This window comes from Helianthus annuus, chromosome 8 (genome assembly GCF_002127325.2).
Source record: "Helianthus annuus cultivar XRQ/B chromosome 8, HanXRQr2.0-SUNRISE, whole genome shotgun sequence".
NCBI classification, from domain to species: Eukaryota; Viridiplantae; Streptophyta; class Magnoliopsida; order Asterales; family Asteraceae; genus Helianthus; species Helianthus annuus.
Genome location: NC_035440.2, coordinates 123701358 through 123724879, shown reverse-complemented (window position 1 = coordinate 123724879; position 23522 = coordinate 123701358). Strand labels below are relative to the sequence as shown.

At 40.8% G+C, this 23522-nt stretch overlaps 1 non-coding gene across 1 annotated transcript; it reads right to left on the bottom strand.

The window, feature by feature from the left end:
- Positions 1-7312: 7312 nt before the first annotated feature.
- Positions 7313-7419, bottom strand: LOC118481531. The gene has a single exon (XR_004865740.1). It is a non-coding gene; the product is annotated as a small nucleolar RNA R71 (small nucleolar RNA).
- Positions 7420-23522: the final 16103 nt, after the last annotated feature.

Sequence of the window (23522 nt, the reverse complement as noted above, 5' to 3'; positions counted from 1 at the left end):
AGCCGTTTTAGAATGAGGGAAATACTTATACAAAAACTTTTGGGCTAGTTCATCCCAAGTGTTTACCGAACCCGCTAGGAGGGTGTTAAGCCAAGCCTTAGCTCGGTCTTTTAGTGAAAATGGGAACATTCAGAGGCAGATAGCATCGTTTGATGCCCCATTGATGCGATAAGTATCACATATTTCCAAGAAGTTGAGTGAGGATCTTCGTCCGCAAGCCCATGGAAGGTTGCGGAGTTTTGGTGCATTTGAATCAAATGCAGCCGAAGTTCGAAGTTGTTGGCATCGACATTCGATGCATTGATAGCGGCGCCAAGATTACCTACCGTGGGCCGTAGGTAATCCATTAAGGTACGTTGATCCGCCATTGGGAGTGGGTCCCCCAAAACTTTCTCTTGGATTTTAGCTTTAAGTATTTTTCTTATAAAGCGTTCGGGTTCGTCTAGAGGTTCTTTTATGTCTTTATTGGATCTGGAACTCATGCACTGCGTAGGAAGTTCAGGTGTGGCGCCTGGGTTCCAAGTCCTGTGATAAAAACAAAAAGATTGTTGGTCAGAAATCTCACCACGACCCCGTGCTCAGCTGAACACGGCCCCGTGGTCGTGGTTACAGTGATTGTTTTCCGGATCCCTGTTTCTGGAGAGTTCGACACGGCCCCGTGCTGCACCAACACGGCCCCGTGTTCAGCTCTATGTAACTCGGAAAATAAAAACTGCCAGTAAGGATGCTGAGCACGGCCCGTGTCCGACCAGGCACGGCCTCGTGCTACAGTCTGTAGAAGCTGAAAAATTTAGAAAAATCCTAAAAAAAAAACAGAAAAATAAGAAAAATGATTAGGCTGTGGATTCCTAACTTTCTTAAAATCCTTGTATCCCCGGCAGCGGCGCCAAAAAATTGATGCGTGTCGAGTGTGATATATTTTTATTAATATTTTAAGCCCCTTTTAACACTTTGGTCAAGTTTTAAATTTATAAAACACGATATTCTACTAACAGTAAACACACATATGGGTAAGTGCACCTATCGTGAGCGTAGTATAGCGTTGGTAAGATACCGAGGTTGTCCAAGGACACAAGAGCTTTTAGTACCGGTTTATCCTCAACGTCTAATCAAATCAAAAGTGTAGAAAAGGTTTTAAACCTGAAAATAAAAACTAAAAATGCTGAAAAATAAAATAAAATAAAAACCGATAGACAAGATGAATCACTTGGATCCGACTCGCCTTTAATGTAACCTTTGATGATTTCCGCACTTTTGCACTTTTTAAGAGATTATTAGGCCCTTCTTTTGAAGGTGACGTTACCGTTAACCCAGTGATTTAAGTCAGCAAGGATACAATCCCAAAGGGTCAGAATATTGAAAGATAATTAATTAAGTTATTAATGCGTAATGTGGTAGGCCCCTCTTTTGAAGGTGACGTTACCCTCAGCTAAGTGGTTTGAGTCAGCAGGGATACAATCCCAAGTAGCCGGGTTAATGTATTAATAGTAATTTACATATGAGGGGATCAAGCTATTCGCACCCCCGCCATCCAATACCAGTGGGTATTGAAGGAGATCCTAGTAAGCTTGACCCAGGTCCTTGCAGGATCTATACACTGAACAAGGCAAGAACCTTACCAAACCATTCCCTTAACCCACGACCAGGTAGCCACATATCTCTATATAGACCGTAGAGATATGAATGGTGAAAATCTTTTATTTTATATAGACAGCAAAATAATGCCAAGACACCACTGACAAATGATAAGGAAGTTTCACCTTCAACATAAGAAACTGTTTATTAAAGTCATTAATACAAAACCAAATAAAAAGTGCGAAAAGATTAAAAATCAAAAGTATTACATTAAATGCTTGTCTTCACCAAGTGATGTAAGATGTGACAACTCGAGTTTCCGAGATTCCACTTTCGCATTTATTGCACGTTAACTGTTTGTCTAGTTATGTACTTACACAATTTGTTTGCTTTGTAACTGTATATGTTGTGATATGATAAAGTGTATTGTGATTGTTGCATGGTTATGTGTTATTTTACGAATGATTTGACAAATACATGAACTTGGTGATGAAACTGTAAATTATATGTGGTATGTGTGTTTTGTGTAAAGGATGATACTTAGGGGTGTTTAGTGTTAATAATGAAAATAAAACAACACCTCTTAACCCTAATCATTCTCACCAATTCCAATCATACGGCAGTTCAAATCATTCTCTCTATAATCATTTCTCTCATCATTCATGGCTACACAAGTTCTCTTGCATCAATCTTAATCTTCCAATCCATCTAGAATCAATCTAAAGTAAACGTTTAATGGTTATTTGTTGTTAATCATTGATTATTTGATTCATGCAAACCCTAGCTCTCCAAACAATGGTTCTGTGTTTATTGATCATTCTGATTGTTGTGAAATAGTTTATGAACAGTTGTGTAATCACTTGCCTGATGTTAAGAGGCCTGATATGTTAGAATTGTTTGATTGTTGATTAGATTACAGCATTGCCAATGTATGAAAATTAGGGTTTTTGATCGTAACCTGTAATGTAACTGTTCCATTGAAATTATGTAAAATGGTTTTGGAATTCACGCATGTGATAACTCGGAGTTAAGTGTCAGGACTTTGTGAAGTCACAAGTCCGAATTTTTGTTGATTCCTTGAGTCTGAGTTTTGTGAGGAAACACATGGTCTACACTTTGTATTGAGCATATGGTCCGAATTATATAAATGAAACATGGTCCGACTTTTTGGTAATGAAACACTAGATCCGAGTTTTGTTGTTGATGAAAGATCCGAGTTTTAAAGGGATGAAAGGTCCGAGTTTTTATAAGGGTATTTGGTCCGAGTTTTATGTTGAAATGCTTGGTCGGAATTTTGGTTAGGATGCTTGGTCCAACTTTTTGTAATGCACACACAAGGTCCGAGTTTTGTAGAATGATATGGGGTCCGAGTTTTATTGGGCTATATGTCCGAGTTTTTGGTTGGTGTATAGTCCGAATTTGTTGTTGGTTCAGTTAGTGTCAACTCTGTTAAATATACAAACTTTGCTAAGCATGTACACTCCTGTTAAGTTGTTAACTTTATTTGTTGGTTAACTCTGTTAGTTAACTACACTGTCAGTTTATTATTCCTGTATGTTTACAAACCCTGTTGAGTTATTAACTTCGTTATGACTGATAACTCACAATTGTGTTATTTAATAACCACATTAGCACAAACTGTGAAAGACAATTATGTGAAGCATGAATGATATGAAGGTGACTATCTGTTTACGTGTTACTTGATGTTAACTATCCCGTACACTTAGAGATATCGGTTTCATGTGAAACTTAATAAACTTGAACTAATTTAGTATACGTGCATACTATAGGACTTGATTGATTATTTGTGAGCACTTAACTTAGCATACCGAGCAAACCAAGGTGAGTTCACACTCTTACTAAGGCATGGGATTCCCGGGGTAGGGAATGGGTTTGATTGACTGATTGTACTTATATGGTTATGGGAATTACGCACTACTGACCTCGGTTGGGAAAGGTCACTTATAGATACTGCTAGACTAGTGATACATGGGGAAGCCCCCCACTACTCTTCGCACACATGCCTGTAATGGCCGCGATACTGATACTGATCTTCGCACACATGCCTGGAATGGCCGCGATACTGATACTAAACTTCGCACACATGCCTGGAGGGCCGCGATACAAATAAAACTAGTCTACAATACAGGGGAAACCCCCCCCCACTAATCTTCGCAAACATGCCTGGAGGGCCGCGATGTAATTATAAACGATACATGGGTTACTAAACAAACAAACGTTTTGCGAAAGGAACACTTTTACTAAACAACCCACTGTGAACTCGCTCAACTAGTTGTTGACTCTCTGTTACATGCCTTGCAGGTCGTTAGGTATACATGGAGCTTGTACTGGGAGGCGCGGTCGTTATGGACAAGGATCGTGAATGCTTTGATTAAACATTTTAACATTACATATTCATACTTATGTTGGGTTTATTTTTATGCTTCCGTTAAACATTGATAATACACTTATGTTTTGATCACCTTTCATATTGGTTTGGTTGAATTACATTTACTTTTACTTATTACTTACATGTTCAATATGATTGGTGGCTTGATCCTGGTCAGTCACGCTCCCAAGCGGTGATACTCCATGAGTGGATTTTGGGGGTGTGACAGATTGGTATCAGATCCATTGGTTATAGAGAACTTGGTTTTAATATGGGGAAAACGTTTTTATTAAAACAAGACTATAACCAGTCCAGTGCTCAACGATCCACAACGACGCTTCGCTCCACGTGCAAGGCTCAACATCATAGGTACTATTATTCATGTTTACTTTACCTACTTGCTAGAATTACATAGAACTTTGCTTGTGGTATGCTTAGATTACATTGCCTACTACTCGTTATTGCTTGAGAACACTTGTGCACTTACTCTCTTCTGTCATCGCACTATTCGCGAACGCTCTCTCACTTATGTTACCTTTGTTATGAAGATCATGGCTGGACACATTAACTTGACACAAGCCCAGTTGACGGCTCTCATCAACGAACAAGTTGCTGCGGCACTTGCAGCCGCACAAGCAGGAGGTATACCCTGCAGTCGTAACCCACACTAGGATCTTTAGATCCTACACTCCTAAACCAACTGTTGTGTTTAACCTTGTCCTGTTCTTATATACACAACAGGTCAACATGCTCAGCCACCTGATGTGTGTAAAATGCAACATATAAATCACATCAATTAAGGCATAAAACTAACCCTTTTTAAGTACTAATGTTGGAAAAAGAGTGTTTTTGTCTTCCTTTTGTATTTTCAGGATGAAATGAGCTCAAAATCACAAAAGAAGCAAAAAGACAACTAATTCTACCATAAATACAAGAAAAGGAACAAAATTAGACTGCCCGGGCCCTCAACGGCACCTCCCAAAGCAAAGGAGAAGAAACAGAGTCTGAACACGCCCCGTGTCCAGCGAACACGGGGGCGTGCCCAGGAAGCAGCAGAAAAGACAAACCAGTAGAAGCTTCCATTGCCCACCACGGGGCCGTGTCCAGCGGGCACGGGGGCGTGGTGAAAGTACAGCAGGCGCATTAATTGTAATTCGCAATTACAATTAATGAAGAGAGAGAATGTCAGACGGGCACGGGGCCGTGTCCAGCGGACACGGGGCCGTGTCCAGCCTTCTGTTCAGCCTATAAATAGAGGAGCTTGGCTTCATTTTCTCTCATCCCTTGGCACACCACCTCTCTCACACTTCATCCACCACCCACCACCACCATAACACCATCATCCAGCACCATCATCCATTGTCCATCATAGAGTGTGTGAGTCGTCTCGGGATCCAAGATTGATCGTAAGAGTTCTTGACAATCAAGGCCATGTTTGCCTAAGTCTCTTACATCACTTGGTGAAGACAAGTGTTTAGTATAATACTTTTTATTTTTAATCTTTTGCATTTTTTATTTGGTTTTGTATTAATGACTTTAATAACTAGTTACTTATGTTGAAGGTGATCTTTCCTTATCGTTTGTCCGTGGTGTCTTGGCATTATTTTACTGTCTATATAAAATAAAAGATTTTCACCATTCATATCTCCACGGTCTATATGGAGGTATGTTGGCTACCTGGTCGGGGGTTAAGGGAACGGTTTGGTAAGGGTCTTGCCCTTGTTCAGCGTTTAGAGGTCCTGCTTGGGACCTGGGTCAAATTTAGTAGGATCTCCTTCAATGCCCATAGGTATTGGATGGCGGGGATCCAAACTCTTTGACCCCCTCATAAGTTAACTACTATTAATACTATAACCCGGCTATTTAGGACTGTATCCCTGCTGACTCAGACTACTTAGCCGAGGGTAACGTCACCGCCAAAAGCGGGGCCTACCACAATTTGCATTAATAACTTAATTAATTATCTTTCAATAATCCGACCCTTTAGGATTGTATCCTTGCTGACTCAAACTACTGGGTTGAGGGTAACGTCGCCTTCAAAAGAGGGGCCTACTACAATAACTAAGATAATCTCTTAAACAAGTGCAAAAGTGCAAAAATAATCAAAGGTTATACTAATACACATGTCGGATCCAAGTGATTCATCTTGTCTATCTGTTTTTATTTTATTTTTATTTTTCAGCATTTAGTTAGTTTTTATTTTCTTAGTTTAAAAACATTTTTCTAACCTTTTTGATTTGATTAGACGTTGAGGATAAACCGGTACTAAAAGCTCTTGTGTCCTTGGACGACCTCGGTATCTTACCAACACTATACTACGTCCACGATGGGTGCACTTGCCCATATGTGTGTTTAGTGTTAGTAAATATCGTGTTTTATAAATTTAAAACTTGGTTAAAAGTGTAAAAAGGGGCTTAAATATATATCAAAAATATATATACACCGACACACATCAAGTTTTTGGCGCCGCTGCCGGGGACACAAGGATTTTAAGAAAGTTAGGAATCAACGGCCTAATCATATTTTTATTTTTCTTTAATTTTTTAGGATTTTTTCTTAGTTTTTCAGCTTTTGCAGAGCTCAGCACGGGGCCGTGCCTGGTCGGACACGGGCCGTGCTCATCATCGTTACTGGCAGTTTTTGTTTTTCAAGTTACAGAAGGCTGACCACGGGGCCGTGCCGGTGCAACACGGGGCCGTGTCCAACTTCCAGTAACTGGGATCTGAAAAACAATCACTGTAATTCCGACCACGGGGCCGTGTTCGCTCAACACGGGGCCGTGGTGAACCTTCTGACCAACATTCTTTTCTGTTTTTATTGCAGGACTTGGAACCCGACGCCAACCTCACGTAGTTTATGAGCTCCAGTTCCAATAAAGACATAAAAGAACCATTAGAAGAACCCGAACGCTTTCTCAGAAAAAGGTTAAAAGCCAAAAACCAAGAGAAGGTTTCGGGTGATCCACCTCCAATGGCGGACCAACGTACCCTTATGGATTATCTACGGCCCACCGTAGGTAATCTGGGCGCCGCTATCAATGCTCCGAATGTCGAAGCCAATAACTTCGAGCTTCGACCGCATTTGATACAAATGCTCCAAAACTCCGCAACCTTCCACGGGCTTGCGGACGAGGATCCCCATCTACATATAACTAATTTCTTAGAAATATGTGATACCTTTCGGATCAATGGAGCATCAAACGACGCCATCCGCCTCCGTATGTTTCCATTCTCACTAAAAGACCCAGCGAAAGCTTGGCTCAACGCCCTCCCAGCTGGTTCGGTAAACACCTGGGATGAACTAGCCCAAAAATTTCTATATAAGTATTTCCCTCCTGCTAAAACTGCTAAATTAATGACTGAAATTAATACATACTCACAAGAGGACAGGGAATCCTTATATGAAACTTGGGAAAGGTTCAAGGAGCAATTACGCAAGTGTCCCCATCACGGCCTCGCAATATGGCAACAAGTATCCACTTTCTACAATGGATTGTTGCCACACACTAGGCAGACACTTGATTCTAGCTCCGGGGGACTTTTAGGTAACCGACGCCCACATGAAATATATAATCAGATTGAGGAAATTGCTCAAACTAATTTTCAATGGCACACCCCCGGGGAAATAAGTCTATCGCCCCGGGCGCCCATAAGGTCGACGAAAGCACTTCTTTACAAGCCCAAATCGAGGCCCTTTCTTCAAAAATAAAAAAATTAGAAATGACAAAAACCGTCTTGGTTATGGCTTGTGAAGGGTGTGGTGGGTCACATGAAAATTGGAGTTGTATGAAAGAAACGGACGATCAACAAGAAATGGTAAACTACATTGATAATAGACCTAGGCCGTCGGGTCCTCCAACGGGAACTTACAACCAAGGATGGCGAAACCACCCAAACCTTGGTTGGAGGGAACCCGGCAATAGTAGTAACCAACAAACCCAACGAACAAACTTTCAGCAATCAAGAAATGAGTCACAAAATTTCACTCAACAACAAGGTGGACGAGAAAGGCTCGAAGATACTATATCTCGCCTCGTCTCTGACACTGATAAGAAAAACTCGGAAAGATTTCTACAATTAGAGTCTAATTTTAGGAATCAACAAGCTAGCATTCAAAACATAGAAAAACAAATAAATCAAATAACTCAAAACTTTTCCGAGAGACCGAAGGCGCATTACCTAGCAATACCGAAACAAACCCAAAGGCGCAAGTTCACCTCATCACACTACGAAACCGCACCGTAGGGCCTGCAGAAGTACCGCCACCTACGGAAGAAACGATGTCAACACCTCTGCAGGAAAAGAACTCTCCTCCATCACCAGAGCCTACCAAGGCTCCTCGAGTTCCGTACCCCGGTAGGTTAATTCGTCAAAAGACCAATGAGCAATTCGCAAAATTTGAAAGTCTGTTAAAACAGTTGCATGTCAATATTCCTTTTATCGAAGTCCTAACCCAAATGCCCAAATACTCTAAATTTATGAGGGACTTCCTTACCCATAAAAAGAAAATTGAAAATTTGCAATTAGTTAATTTAGGCGAAGAATGCTCTGCCCTCGTACTCAATAAACTACCCCAAAAGAAAATCGATCCCGGAAGTTTCACGATTCCATGCTCAATAGGGGAATCACCCGTTCGCAATGCCTTGGCCGACCTAGGGGCTAGCATTAACCTCATGCACTCATCAATGTTCAAAAGGCTTGGCTTGGGAACCACGAGCCCTACAAAAATAAGCATACAACTCGCTGATCGATCCGTTAAGTTCCCACAAGGTGTCATCGAGAATGTCTTGGTAAGGGTAAGCAGATTCGTTTATCCAGTTGACTTTGTCATACTCGATATGGAGGAAGACACCGAGGTCCCCCTTATACTAGGGAGACCCTTCCTTGCCACAGCACAAGCGGTGGTAGACATGAATGACGGGACACTCACTTTAAGGTATGGGGATGATGAAGTGAAGTTCGGAGTTGGGAAAAGAATAGAGGACGACGACCCAGTAAACTACATGAAGGTTATTGATTCAAGCTTGGATGCTGCTCTCCGACGGTGTAACATGGGAAGCAAGGCATCCCACTCAGAAGATATATAACCTCAAATCGGGTCTAGCCAAGGACCCTTATAAACGTGGCGCACCACGGAGGCATTCTGCGGAACTATCCTTAGTTTAGTTTAATCTTTTAGTTTTTGCAGAATAAAACACACTCATGGTGGTAATGGATGAAAAAGGGAACGAGAAAAATGGAACCATGCACGAAGAACAGAGCAACCCGACAAAAATCTCCATCACAGAAGGCTCAACACGGGCCGTGCCCAACCAACACGGCCCCGTGCTGAGCCCCTGCAGAAAATCACCCAGTTCAGGTAACTGGACACGGGCCGTGTTCAGCGGACACGCCCCCGTGTCCAGGCTTCTGTTTCAATTCTCTAATTTTTGTTACTGGCACTTGACCACGGGGCCGTGCTCGGTCAACACGGGGCCGTGTCCAGGATGCCAGTAACACAAAACTTTGCTTTTAAACCCACTTTTACACATTCTAATCAACCAAAAACTTTATTTTTGGACACATTGAGGACAATGTGTAATTTAAGTGTGGGGGGGGGGGGATGCTAAAACCTTGAAATTTTGCAAAATCCTAAACACAAGCCTTACACAAAACTCTATTGGAACTGCTAAACACCCCAAATTTTTTCAAAAACTTTTTCTTTTTTTTTTACTTGTCTTAGTTTAAGTTGGGAATAACAAGTTCTAAAAAGGTTATATTTTTACAAGTTTACAACCATAGCGTCGTGATAAAAAAAAAGAACCAAAATAAGAAAATTATGAAAGGGCATAACAAGTCTAGTTAAAAATTCGATTATATATACTTGATCACATTAAAAACCCATTCCCACAAAAGTGAGTTTTGAGCCTTTATTGAGCACAAAAATATACATATTTAGATTAAATGCTCATTTTTCGTTTCTTGTGTGAATAGCCGCTCGGTTCTTACAAATCTAGAACTTGCCACGACGATACATTCCCGGTCCTTACCAACTTAAACCCAAGTAAGTAAATGATGGAGGCATTAGGACTAACCATTTTCTTTCAAAACCATTATTTTTCATTTTTTTATTACCTACCCAAAATCCCCCTAGATAGCCCCTTTGAGCCTAAACCTTTCATTTCATTACCCCAAAACCCTTTTTACCCACCAAAAACCTTTTTATTTTTCACCCTTTATTTTAGTAACAAGCTCGCTTTTTCGTAAACTCACCTTTTTATGTGACGATCAAAAAAAAAAAAAAAATTGATGATGAAGTCAAAAACAAACAAAAGCTATAAAAAAGCTTGTTTGGAGAAATACTTCAAAATAAAAAGTCACTAAAAACAAGGTACTTCACGAAAACCGACGCTTGTTACGATTTTCGCCCTTTTTACTAACCACTAACCCAACCACCCATCTTTTATCCAAGCCTAACCCTTCACCCCAAAAGTCCTCTTGATATTTACAAAGGTAAAAAGTTAAAAAGGAGGAGGATTGATTGCTTGGCAAGCCTATGGAAGGCGTAAGTTCCATGCCGCTCTCGAGTGATTCACTAAAAATATACACCTTCGGCCGAGTGTTGAGTGATCTCCCGTGAGGTATGTGAACTTGTATATAAATGAAATTTTAATAAGGCATGCTATGCCCAAATAAGTAATTTATCTTATGAAAAGTTCAAAATAAATCATAACGAATAGGATTGTAAATAAATAAAAATAAAACCTATAAAAACCTTGGATTCCCGACACTCTAGGACAAGCTAAAAAACTTCTCTTCTACCTATTCCATTTGGGAGTGTAAGCCACATTTAAAGAGTTTTGCTTGAGGACAAGCAAAAGTTCAAGTGTGGGGGTATTTGATGTGTGTAAAATGCAACATATAAATCACATCAATTAAGGCATAAAACTAACCCTTTTTAAGTACTAATGTTGGAAAAAGAGTGTTTTTGTCTTCCTTTTGTATTTTCAGGATGAAATGAGCTCAAAATCACAAAAGAAGCAAAAAGACAACTAATTCTACCATAAATACAAGAAAAGGAACAAAAGTAGACTGCCCGGACCCTCAACGGCACCTCCCAAAGCAAAGGAGAAGAAACAGAGTCTGAACACGCCCCGTGTCCAGCGAACACGGGGGCGTGCCCAGGAAGCAGCAGAAAAGACAAACCAGTAGAAGCTTCCATTGCCCACCACGGGGCCGTGTCCAGCGGGCACGGGGGCGTGGTGAAAGTACAGCAGGCGTATTAATTGTAATTCGCAATTACAATTAATGAAGAGAGAGAATGTCAGACGGGCACGGGGCCGTGTCCAGCGGACACGGGGCCGTGTCCAGCCTTCTGTTCAGCCTATAAATAGAGGAGCTTGGCTTCATTTTCTCTCATCCCTTGGCACACCACCTCTCTCACACTTCATCCACCACCCACCACCACCATAACACCATCATCCACTATCATCATCCATTGTCCATCGTAGAGTGTGTGAGTCGTCTCGGGATCCAAGATTGATCGTAAGAGTTCTTGACAATCAAGGCCATGTTTGCCTAAGTCTCTTACATCACTTGGTGAAGACAAGTGTTTAGTATAATACTTTTTATTTTTAATCTTTTGCACTTTTTATTTGGTTTTGTATTAATGACTTTAATAACTAGTTACTTATGTTGAATGTGATCTTTCCTTATCGTTTGTCCGTGGTGTCTTGGCATTATTTTACTGTCTATATAAAATAAAAGATTTTCACCATTCATATCTCCACGGTCTATATGGAGGTATGTTGGCTACCTGGTCGGGGGTTAAGGGAACAGTTTGGTAAGGGTCTTGCCCTTGTTCAGCGTTTAGAGGTCCTGCTTGGGACCTGGATCAAATTTAGTAGGATCTCCTTCAATGCCCATAGGTATTGGATGGCGGGGATCCAAACTCTTTGACCCCCTCATAAGTTAACTACTATTAATACTATAACCCGGTTATTTAGGACTGTATCCCTGCTGACTCAGACTACTTAGCCGAGGGTAACGTCACCGCCAAAAGCGGGGCCTACCACAATTTGCATTAATAATTTAATTACTTATCTTTCAATAATCCGACCCTTTAGGATTGTATCCTTGCTGACTCAAACTACTGGGTTGAGGGTAACGTCGCCTTCAAAAGAGGGGCCTACTACAATAACTAAGATAATCTCTTAAACAAGTGCAAAAGTGCAAAAATAATCAAAGGTTATACTAATACACATGTCGGATCCAAGTGATTCATCTTGTCTATCTGTTTTTATTTTATTTTTATTTTTCAGCATTTAGTTAGTTTTTATTTTCTTTGTTTAAAAACATTTTTCTAACCTTTTTGATTTGATTAGACGTTGAGGATAAACCGGTACTAAAAGCTCTTGTGTCCTTGGACGACCTCGGTATCTTACCAACACTATACTACGTCCACGATGGGTGCACTTGCCCATATGTGTGTTTAGTGTTAGTAAATATCGTGTTTTATAAATTTAAAACTTGGTTAAAAGTGTAAAAAGGGGCTTAAATATATATCAAAAATATATACACACCGACACACATCACCACCTGTTTGCACTTTCAAGAATTTCATGGACTGTCGTCCTAGCACGTTCAGTGGCACGGAGGGAGCAGTGGGACTCCTCCATTGGTTTGAAAAGCTCGAGTCCGTGTTTGAGATGTGTGAATGCCCTGAGGCTCGTAGGGTGAAGTACGCCACTGGCACACTGGAAGGAATCGCGCTGACTTAGTGGAATGCGCAAGTTTAACTTTTAGGATTGGCAGATGCTAACGCCACTCCTTGGAATGATTTCAAGGAGCTGATTAAACGGGAATACTGCACACGTGACGACATCCACAAGTTAGAAGTGGAGTTCTTTCATTTGAAGATGACTGGGTCGGAAATTGAGGCATATACTAAAAGGTCAAACGAGCTGGTCGTTCTGTGTCCAACTATGGTGGACCCTCCTATCAGACGTATTGAGTTGTATCTCAAAGGGTTGGCACCAGAAATTCAGAGCCACGTGACATCGGACAACCTTGCTAACATCCAGGATATTTGTGACAACCCGAACTTCCAAGGTTAGTCTCGTAATTCTGATCCTTATTATTCTTCATTCATAGGTGTGAATATGTTAAACTCGTTTTATGAGTACGCACTATTATAATCCTGTTAAACGTGTTAAATCCCGCTTAAATATGTGTTTTACATTTAGGCCTATGTGTTTTATACTTGGGCCGTGTATACGTCAAACTATATGTACAAATGGGCCACACCCCCTTTGTCGTTCTACCTTTGGAACAGCCCAAACCCGTAAGGCCCAAAATAAACATAACTAGTAGAAGCCCAATTGAAGTAATAAGGGTTATATTGTGCATACGGTTGCACATGCTGCGTAACACACACACACACAAAGTACAAACCCTAGCACACCCTCTCATAATTCGTGGTGGTTAATTCTGGATTTGGAGCTTATCCCTCGTATACCCCTCGTCTGATCCGCTACTTGGTTAGTACTATACACTCGAATTGTATGTATTATGTGAAACCGATTGTGATCAACGGATGTTGTGACTTTTGTTTATGGTTGAACTTGTTTGCATTTATTTGATTTGTTGCTGATGAACCATGAAAATTGTGGTGCGAACTGACATGTATTTGATAGAAGTTCTGTGATCGTACGATGCTGCCAACCGGTATTATTAGAGCATGACTAGGGGTTTAATCCATAGATGGGTCGGTTAACTGATGATATATGTTGTATTGATAATTGCATGACCTGGTAATAGTAATAGGTGGGTATGGTTGGGTGTTAAATAGATGTAATCGGCAGACTTAAAGGTCCAATAGGACTGATCTAAATGATTGTTAGGGACTGATAACTATGAGCATAGGATAGAAAATGGCGGTCATGTATATTAGCCATAATCAAGCCATGTGTACACACCTTAATACATGTTGTCATTGCATTGGACCAAAGTGAAGGTCCAATGAGGTTTTCTATATATATATGAACATTGCATGTGACTCCTGTGAAACATGTTGAGCAAATAATAGTTGAATATTTGTGTTGAACTTGGTGCTTAACAACAACTTCAATGCATGTAAATGAGATTAAATTATAACTGGGATGACACATCAATAAATAATCAACAAACAACAACATTAATATGTGAAACATTTGTGGGTATTATTCGTGGAAGAGTGGGATTTCTTATCGAAACCGGTAGACATGTGATGAATTGAAGTTGCAGCCCGTTTAATATTTCATGTGATCTATGACAACCCAATATATTGATCGTTATTTGATGGTCTTTTGCATGTGATCAGATGTGATCGTAAATTGTATGCAATAAATCTGTAGCAATGTTGTTTTGAGATGTAGGAAATAATCGAGTAAACAATTCAGCACTTATAGAGACCCAATACCTGAACGATTCCTATACACCTTACTGGGTTGATGTTTCACCAATTGAATTGAAATAATGGATGGCAACTTGGGTTGGGCCAAATAATAAATTTGAATACATACAGTAGCATATATTGGTTATGGCCATTTACATGTTACCCGAATTATTTGATTAATTCTACCTTCAATCGAATGGACAATGGGCCGTAATTAATGGGTAGAGTTCGGTTGTGTTATTTATTGCCAAATGGGTATTGGGCCTTTTAAAATGAATATGGATGTCTAGCATGAAAATCTGTGTAGGTAAATATTACTAATTCGATGGATGAATGTCAATAGTTGACTGGTAAACTGTGTGCTAATATGTATTTATTTCATAAGTGTGCATTATGTAAAGTATGACATATACATGGGTCAGTACAAGTAGAGGACTGATTGTTATTGTTAAATCATATTAGGAGGTGCTTGATCAATTGGTAGTGAAGTAGCTAACTTTACCGAGCAAAGCAAAGGTGAGTTCACTACATTCGAGCATGCGTCCCGGTGGTTTGGGACAACTGGTAAACATTTGGAAGGAAAACATTGGGTAAACAACTTAATCGGTTTTGGTTATTGCCTGGAGGGCAATGGGGGTAATTAGTTGATAGCGCTATTAGGTGGGAAACCTCACACCGGGCCGTAAGGACGGGCGTGAACTAATTATCTGGGTATGGCTATGGTTGTTAGAGGCACACTCCTCGGATACATATGGGCATACTCCCTAGGGTATCTAACGAAGGCAACATAGCAATCAGTCGTAAGGGGTACCCACTCCCCGGATACACATGGGCACACTCCCTAGGGTATCTAACATGAGCAACATCGTAACGCAATATTGACTCGCATTAACTTACATCTGGTAACTCAACACGTTAACAAAACCTTGAACTCACCAGCGTAGTCTGACACACTTGTTTGCATGCTTGTAGGTCGTTAACCTTGGGACATGGACTTGCTATCTGGGAGTGCTGGAGTGGTCATGGATCGAAGCTATTGGATTATTTATAATTGATACATTGGTTCTGAGTTTTATTATGAAACAATTGCTAAACGACTTATCATATGCTTCCGCTATATAACTCTTGTGAATGGATATTACGTTTGACATTTAATCTTGGCAATTAATGACATGTTTTATTTAAATATTATCCTGGGTTCAACGTGAATGGTGGCTCAGACTCTGATGTGTAACACGCCTCGCGGGGTTTCCGCAGGTGGTATTTTGGGGGTGTTACAGTTTGGTATCAGAGCCACTGGTTATAGTGAACTAGGTTTTAAAACGTTTTATAAAACCAGACTATAACCAAACAACTTCGAAGATCGATCATGACACTCAGCTCCAGATTGCAAGGTTCGTTTCTCCCTCACTTTATACATTACTTGCCTAGCAGTCACACACACTCACAACACATATATGAAATGAGACATGAAACACCATAGTGACTTGATAGTGTGACACTACTCTTCGAATTATGCGAACTATAGACCTGTGATACCATCTGTTGTGTTGTTTGAACGGGGGAAACTTTGAGCGCAAGCTAAGAGGCACTGAGATAAGCATGCAAATCGCCTTATTATTATGGGTGCACACTTAATAATAACGCGGGGTGCATGCAAGTCCCAGTGAGGCTTATCGAGCCTGAGAAGGGTTCTGCCTTACTATGTGTGAACTTAGTAGTACATGAATATCAGTATGATACTTGACTCCTATCTCGTTTCGATTTCTAAATCGGTTTATTCCCAACTATAGAAACATGAGTGGACGAGGACACGGACGTGGCAACATCACCATGACTCAGGCTGAGTTGACTGACCTAATCAATACCCGCGTGGCTGAGGCTTTAGCAGCCTATCAAGCTGGTACGGAATGTACCAAGTACTCTTTACTTTTATGCCACGTACATGTCTTTTCACTTCTATAATGTGTTCCCTTTCGTCATTTAGGTCAGCAAGCGCAACCTCAACCTAACCAGCCTGCGTGTACGTTCAAAATGTTTATGGACTGTAAGCCCCAGACCTTCACCGGGACTGAAGGGGCTGTGGGACTTCTGAGATGGTTCGAGAAAGCAGAGTCTGTGTTTGCTATCTGTAACTGTCCCGCTGGGGACAGGGTGAAATATGCTGCGGGTACTTTGGCGGATGGTGCCCTAACGTGGTATTTTGGGGGTGTTACAATATTCAGCGTCTTGCTCATCGCCACACAGACCAGGCAGTGGAACAGAACAGGCTGCCTAAACGTATCATTGTTACCGGTGCTACTACTTCCGCTACTCTTAGTGATAACAAACGGAAATGGGATGGGGATTCCAGCAAAGGTTCAGCTACAGCTCAGTCACAGGTTCAGCAGCGCAAGACTGATAACTACCAGAGCCCTGGTCAGCAAGCTTCGGGTAATCAAAGACAGGGTGGATATCAGGGAAATCTTCCAAGGTGCAATACTTACAACAAGCATCACAACGGCCAGTGCAACAAGGGTCGTTGTCAGCGGTGCCTCAAGATGGGTCATGAGGCTAAAGATTGTAGGAGCTCACGACCAGCAAACCAGAATTAGCAGCAACAACCACCTGCTCCACGAAACCAGCAGCAGCAACAGCAGCGAGGCAACAGAGGATGTTATCAATGTGGTGCTGAAGGCCACTTCAAACGTGACTGCCCCCAGTTAAACCAGAACCAGAACAACAACAATAACAACAATCAGGGCAATGGCAACAACAACGGGGAAACAATAATGGCAATGATGCTAGGGGTCATGTGTTCGTGCTGGGGCAGGGTGATGCAAGGAATGATCCTAACGTGGTTATGGGTAAGTTTCTTCTCGACGACTTTTATGTTTCTGTATTGTTTGATTCGGGTGCGGATACCAGTTATGTGTCACTAAAAGTTAATCAAATGTTAAAACGTACACCAACACCCTTAAACACCAAACGTGTCGTAGAGTTAGCCAACGGTAAAAGTTTAGAGGCCACACATTTAGTCAAAGGTTGTAACATCGCCTTAGCCGGTCAGACTTTCTCCATCGACCTCATTCCTATAGTTCTGGGTAGTTTCGACATCGTTATTGGTATGGATTGGTTATCCCAGCAACAAGCAGAGATCTTATGCAAGGAGAAGATCGTTCGTATTCCCCGTTCGGGTAAAGAACCTCTCGAGGTTCAAGGCGACAAGAGTGGTGCCGTGGTTGGCATCATCTCCTTTTTGAAGGCTCAGAAATGTTTGCGAAAGGGTCACACTGCCATTCTAGCACTTGTTACAGACGCATCAACGAAAGAGAAGAGATTAGAGGATATCCCTGTTGTACGCGACTTTCCTCAAGTGTTTCCTCAAGACTTACCTGGTCTACCGCCTCACCGCCAGGTCGAATTTCAAATCGAATTAGCTCCTGGAGCAGCACCTATAGCTCGCGCATCGTATCGATTAGCTCCAACCGAACTGGAAGAACTGTCTAAGAATTGCAAGATCTCTTGGATAAGGGTTTTATTCGTCCTAGCTCTTCGCCCTGGGGAGCTCCAGTACTATTTGTGAAGAAGAAAGATGGAACTTTCAGGATGTGCATATATTACCGCGAACTAAACAAGGTGACAGTGAAGAACCGCTATCCTCTGCCACGTATTGATGACTTATTCGACCAGTTGCAAGGGTCGAGCTACTACTCCAAGATTGACCTGAAGTGTCACACCCCGACCACGTAAAACAACAAAACGTGGCGGAATCGTCGGGGAGTGTTGTAACAGAAACATTGTTTCATAACACATGGAAAATTGAAATGTAGTTTTATTGATTAAAAGAATTACAATGTCTTAACAAACAAATAAGCATAACATAATCAACTAGTCTTGCATCTTTTAATGTCACTAAGGCCCAAGTCCGCCTATGTGTATCTTGATCAATCCTATGCATCATCTCCTGAAACATATGTGAAAATAGGTACGTCAGCATAAAAATGCCGGCGAGTACATAGGTTTTATTGATTTAGGATTCATGACTTATAAGTTTAGAAAAAAAGTTGTTTAACAAAAAGTCAGTCATGATCCTTGTAAAATGTTTTGTTTTATAAATCATTTGAAAAGCGATGATAGATATGTATATTTAAATGAATAATGTAAGGTTAGATGAATAACCCAGTAAAATGAATTTGTATAAATCAAACTGTTTTGTAAAACAATGTCTTGTGAAAAATATGTTATTTGTATAAAATGTATAAGTCCAAATTGAATGATTTAAATAACGCTACGACATGTAATATAATACAAGCACTTATACATAGAAAGTACCAGCGGCGTATCCACCATGCTTGTATCACATTACACACGTCTCGTTACTCAAATCACTTACCCAAACAAACTACCAATGTAAACTGCCCATGTCTAAACCATTTGTCAAATGTCATAGTGAAAACCATGTCAAAAATGTCTATGTCAAATGTTATCATGAAATGTGTAAACAAAAAGTCATGTATGGCAAGTGAAAAATGTATCAACTAAACCATAGGTGAAAATGCACAAAACAAAGTATTGAAGTAAAACTCAGTTTAAATCAATGTTATGTTTTGTGGATGTGCATGCTATACTGATATAAACACTTATGCGGTATGTTAAACGCATTACATTCAAGCCTTGGGACAGCATGATAACCTTAGAGTAAAGGTTATCAAAGTGAAAATGTTCACGGATTCAGTCATTCCTTACACCCAAACAAACCTAGGATGTCAGGAACGGGATTTGTCAAGTCCTATGGTACCATTACTTACTACCGAGCGGCGTAGCTAATGTTAATGAATGTAGTAAAAGAACCGTTTAAACAAGCCAAATGTTTTACCGAATGTAAGCATGTGATGTGAATGTACTAAGTATGGACTAAATGGACATACATAGCATGAAAAAGGTAAATGTAAATCAAATGTACTAAGTATGCTAAGTAAACATACAAAGTAGAAAAGTCATGTAAATCAATGTGCTAGCATGCTCAGTAAACATACATAGCAGAAAAAGTAGTGAAAACAATGTGCTAGCATGTTAAGTAAACATACATAGCAGAAAAAGTAGTGAAAACAATGTGCTAGCATGTTAAGTAAACATACATAGCAAAACATAATGAAATCATGTACTATAAGTGTACTAATGAACATAGCAAGTATAAGTTGTGAAAACATGGAAAGCACGAAAGTAACAAGTAGGCACATGTGTTTCACCCCAAAATGTTTGGAAAACAGTAAAAGAGGGGTACTATGTACTCACTTGAGGGTGCTTAGAAGTCTTGAACAACAACCAAGCAAAGCTAGAGGGATCACGGAATCAAACGGCACCCTATATAGATAACTACATAAATAACCGGACCTAAATCGGGGGATTGGATAGTATGAGGTTTTGTAAACCAATTGAGTATTGGAACTCATATGATATGGTTAATCAAATCCCACATACTAAAATGAAACCTAACCTAAGTGCCTATGACTCGTTACGACCTATTAAGGTAGCTTACGCTACTTTAACGCGTCGTGCGCGCAAACGCGCGTTCGAGAAGTCTAACTAGTCCTATGACAAGTACTATATGCCCATACTTGTTTGATTATGTTTACACAATTAGTTATGTGTCAAAAGTTTAGGTTGCATATGCTTAATTACCAATTATGTATGAAAAGGGTATTTTGGTAATTTACTAAAGCCATATAACTACCTATCATGCGACTAATTAACCCTAAGTGACCATAAGGTATAACCTCGGAAGGTTATTCTCTACTCTACTATGGTCACAAAACATGTTTGGTCGGATCCTAATGATCGACCAAACGAGTCGTGTTCGAAAGTCTAAGCGGGTGTTTAGTCCGCTTGACGTACGATTCTACACAAGCACTAAACTAAAAAGTGACGAGCTAAACATGTCAAAACATGTTTAGTTAAGTTAGAAAACAGGTTTGGTATCAAAACAAACGGTTTTGATACCTAAAAGTAGCTTGGTTACAAAATACGCGAGAAAACGCATTCTGACCGAAGCTACGACTCGTCACTGAGCCTAGATAACGCGGTAATCAGTAGGTATAGTTACTAGGGACTATAACCATCGTGATTACGCTCACGTTATGAAGTTCAAACGAACTTCGCGTTGACCATAAACTGGGCAAAGCCTTAGAAAATGGTTTTTAGAAACATGTCCAAGTTCAACGAATACCAGCTGCTGTTTTAGAAAATGGTTTTTCTGTTACTGGGCACTTCACGCGGCCCGCGTAAGGATAGGGAGGATCCTTACGCGCCCCGCCTGAGGAAAGTTTGACAGATTTGTCAGTTTTGGTCCCTGCAGTTTAGAAACATGCGTTTCGGCCCATTTTTGACACGTTTAAGACCCGTTAACCTCATTTCAAGGCTCTAAAATGAAGTTAAAGTATTGGGAACTCAAAACATGCTCAAAAATATCTCGGATGTTGGTTCGTTTAGTCGTACGGTTGCGTTGTTCGGTTAATTACGACGGAAGTCGTAACGAATGCAAAAACGATCCAAATTGAGCGACGAATGGATTTTTTTTATTATGCCAAACACCAAAATAAAATATTTTAAGGCTTTCATAAATTTTTGGGTGTCCGGAAGTATTCAGAACATAAGTTATGCGCGAAAATGCAAACCTATGCACTTTTTGACGCTTTTAGTCCCTGAATGACCAAAAAGTTTATTTTAGCACACCGAACACCTCAGAGCCTATTTCTAAGCTATGTAAAGGATATTTAGGGTATGTTTAACTTACGGTCAAGTTCCGGAATGTCCGTTACAGTACAAATTGACATACTTTCGTAGTTTGTCGAATTTAGTCCCTGTAAGCGAATAGACTTGATTTCGGCATACCAAACCATCCAAAACTTATTTCTAAGTTATGTAAAGGTTATTTAAGGTATGTTAAGCCTATGTCACTATTCCGGAATGTTTGTTTCATTAAACTGGTTATATTTACGCATCAGTGCGTATATAACCTTGCAGAAAGCGATTTAAATCCCGAAATCGATCAAGAAATAAATATATGCAAATGATACACATATTTATACAAATTCCAAGTATGAAATACAATGTTTCATTGGTTTGGTATTTGTTTGATGGCTGAAGCGATACAGGTGTCATATGAAGTCAGATTACCATCAGCTGAGAGTCCGGGATGAGGACGTCTCCAAAACAGCATTCAGAACTCGTTACGGCCACTACGAGTTTCTTGTCATGCCATTCGGGTTAACAAACGCACCGGCAGTCTTCATGGATCTTATGAACAGAGTGTGCAAGCCTTATCTAGACAAGTTCGTCATTGTTTTCATCGACGACATCCTGATCTATTCCAAGAGTCAGGAGGAACATGAGCAGCATCTACGACTTGTCTTGGAACTTCTTCGAAAGGAACAACTGTACGCCAAGTTTTCAAAATGCGACTTCTGGCTTCGGGAAGTCCACTTTCTAGGCCATGTGGTAAACAAGGATGGGATTCATGTTGATCCATCCAAAGTAGACTCGATCAGGAACTAGCCTGCACCACGTACACCAACGGAAATACGCCAATTCTTGGGTTTGGCGGGTTATTATAGACAGTTCATCAAAGACTTCTCAAAGATCGCACAGCCGCTTACATTACTGACACAGAAAGGTGTTACCTATCGTTGGGGTAGTACACAAGAAACAGCTTTTCGACACCTAAAGGATAGGCTCTGCAGCGCACCTATTCTATCATTGCCAGAGGGCACGGACGATTTTGTGGTTTACTGCGACGCGTCGACTCAGGGTCTTGGTTGTGTATTGATGCAAAGGGATAAGGTCATTGCCTACGCTTCGCGACAACTTAAAGTTCACGAGCGGAACTACACTACACATGATTTAGAACTTGGAGTTGTTGTTTTCGCGCTCAAGATATGGCGACACTACCTGTACGGTACTAAGTGCACTATCTACGCCGATCACAGGAGTCTCGAGCATATCTTCAAGCAGAAGGAATTGAACATGCGACAACGTCGATGGGTCGAGCTGCTGAATGATTACGAATGCGCTATCAAATACCATCCAGGCAAAGCCAATGTTGTGGCTGACGCCCTCAGTCGGAAAGACACTACGCCTAGACGCGTGCGAGCATTACAACTTACTATTCAGTCTAGTCTTCCTGCACAGATACGAGATGCTCAGGTAGAAGCACTGAAACCAGAAAACGTCAGGGCTGAAGCCTTACGCGGCTCAAGGCAACGGTTAGAACAAAGGGAAGACGGCGCCTACTACGTAACAGGACGCATTTGGGTTCCACATTATGGCAACTTACGCGAGCTTGTAATGGATGAAGCTCATAAGTCCCGCTATTCGGTACATCCAGGTTCAGATAAAATGTACCACGATCTTAGATGTCACACCCCCAAAATCCACCTGCGGACAACACCCGCTTTGAGGGCGTGACCGACCAGGATCCAGCCACCAATTATACTAAGCATTGGTTAATAGTAAAATAATTGCTATCTAAAGTAGTTAGCAACATCGTAGTTTAAGTTTGATAATTAGTTTAAAAAGTAACAGCGGAAGCATAAACCAAAAAGATAGTTCGAAGTTCAAGATAATAAAAACCCAACACACGGGTTCTGACGAACACTACACATTCCCAAGCAGCAGCTCCTCAGTCACTGGTTACCTGCAAAGCATGCAGTAAGGTGTCAACAATAATGCTGAGTGAGTTCGCTAGTTGTCCAGTTTTAATTACCAAAAACTTATTTCACTAGTTAATTTATCCGTTTATACATGCCATGGGGAGCTACCCCAAAAGTTAGCGACTAAACTGTTTTTCCAATACCGAACACTAGGTAACCGTTTGCGTTTCCGCAGGATGCCCCGATGTCAATGTTCTATCATCATTGACGGATGCCTGAGTACATTAGTTCACGACCGATCCCATACCATGGCACGGTGTGAGGTTGGTAAAACCTAAATAGCGCTATCAACTAATAACCCGTTCGCCTGGCCCCGGCGACTAATCGGTATTATGTAGTAGGGACTTGAGTGATAGAGTTGCGTTTAGTGCCGTTTGGTTGCATTCCGTATAAACAGTAATTAACTAAAAGGTTTCCCAATACAAGGGAAGGTAAAGTAAGTTTGTTCCCAGTAA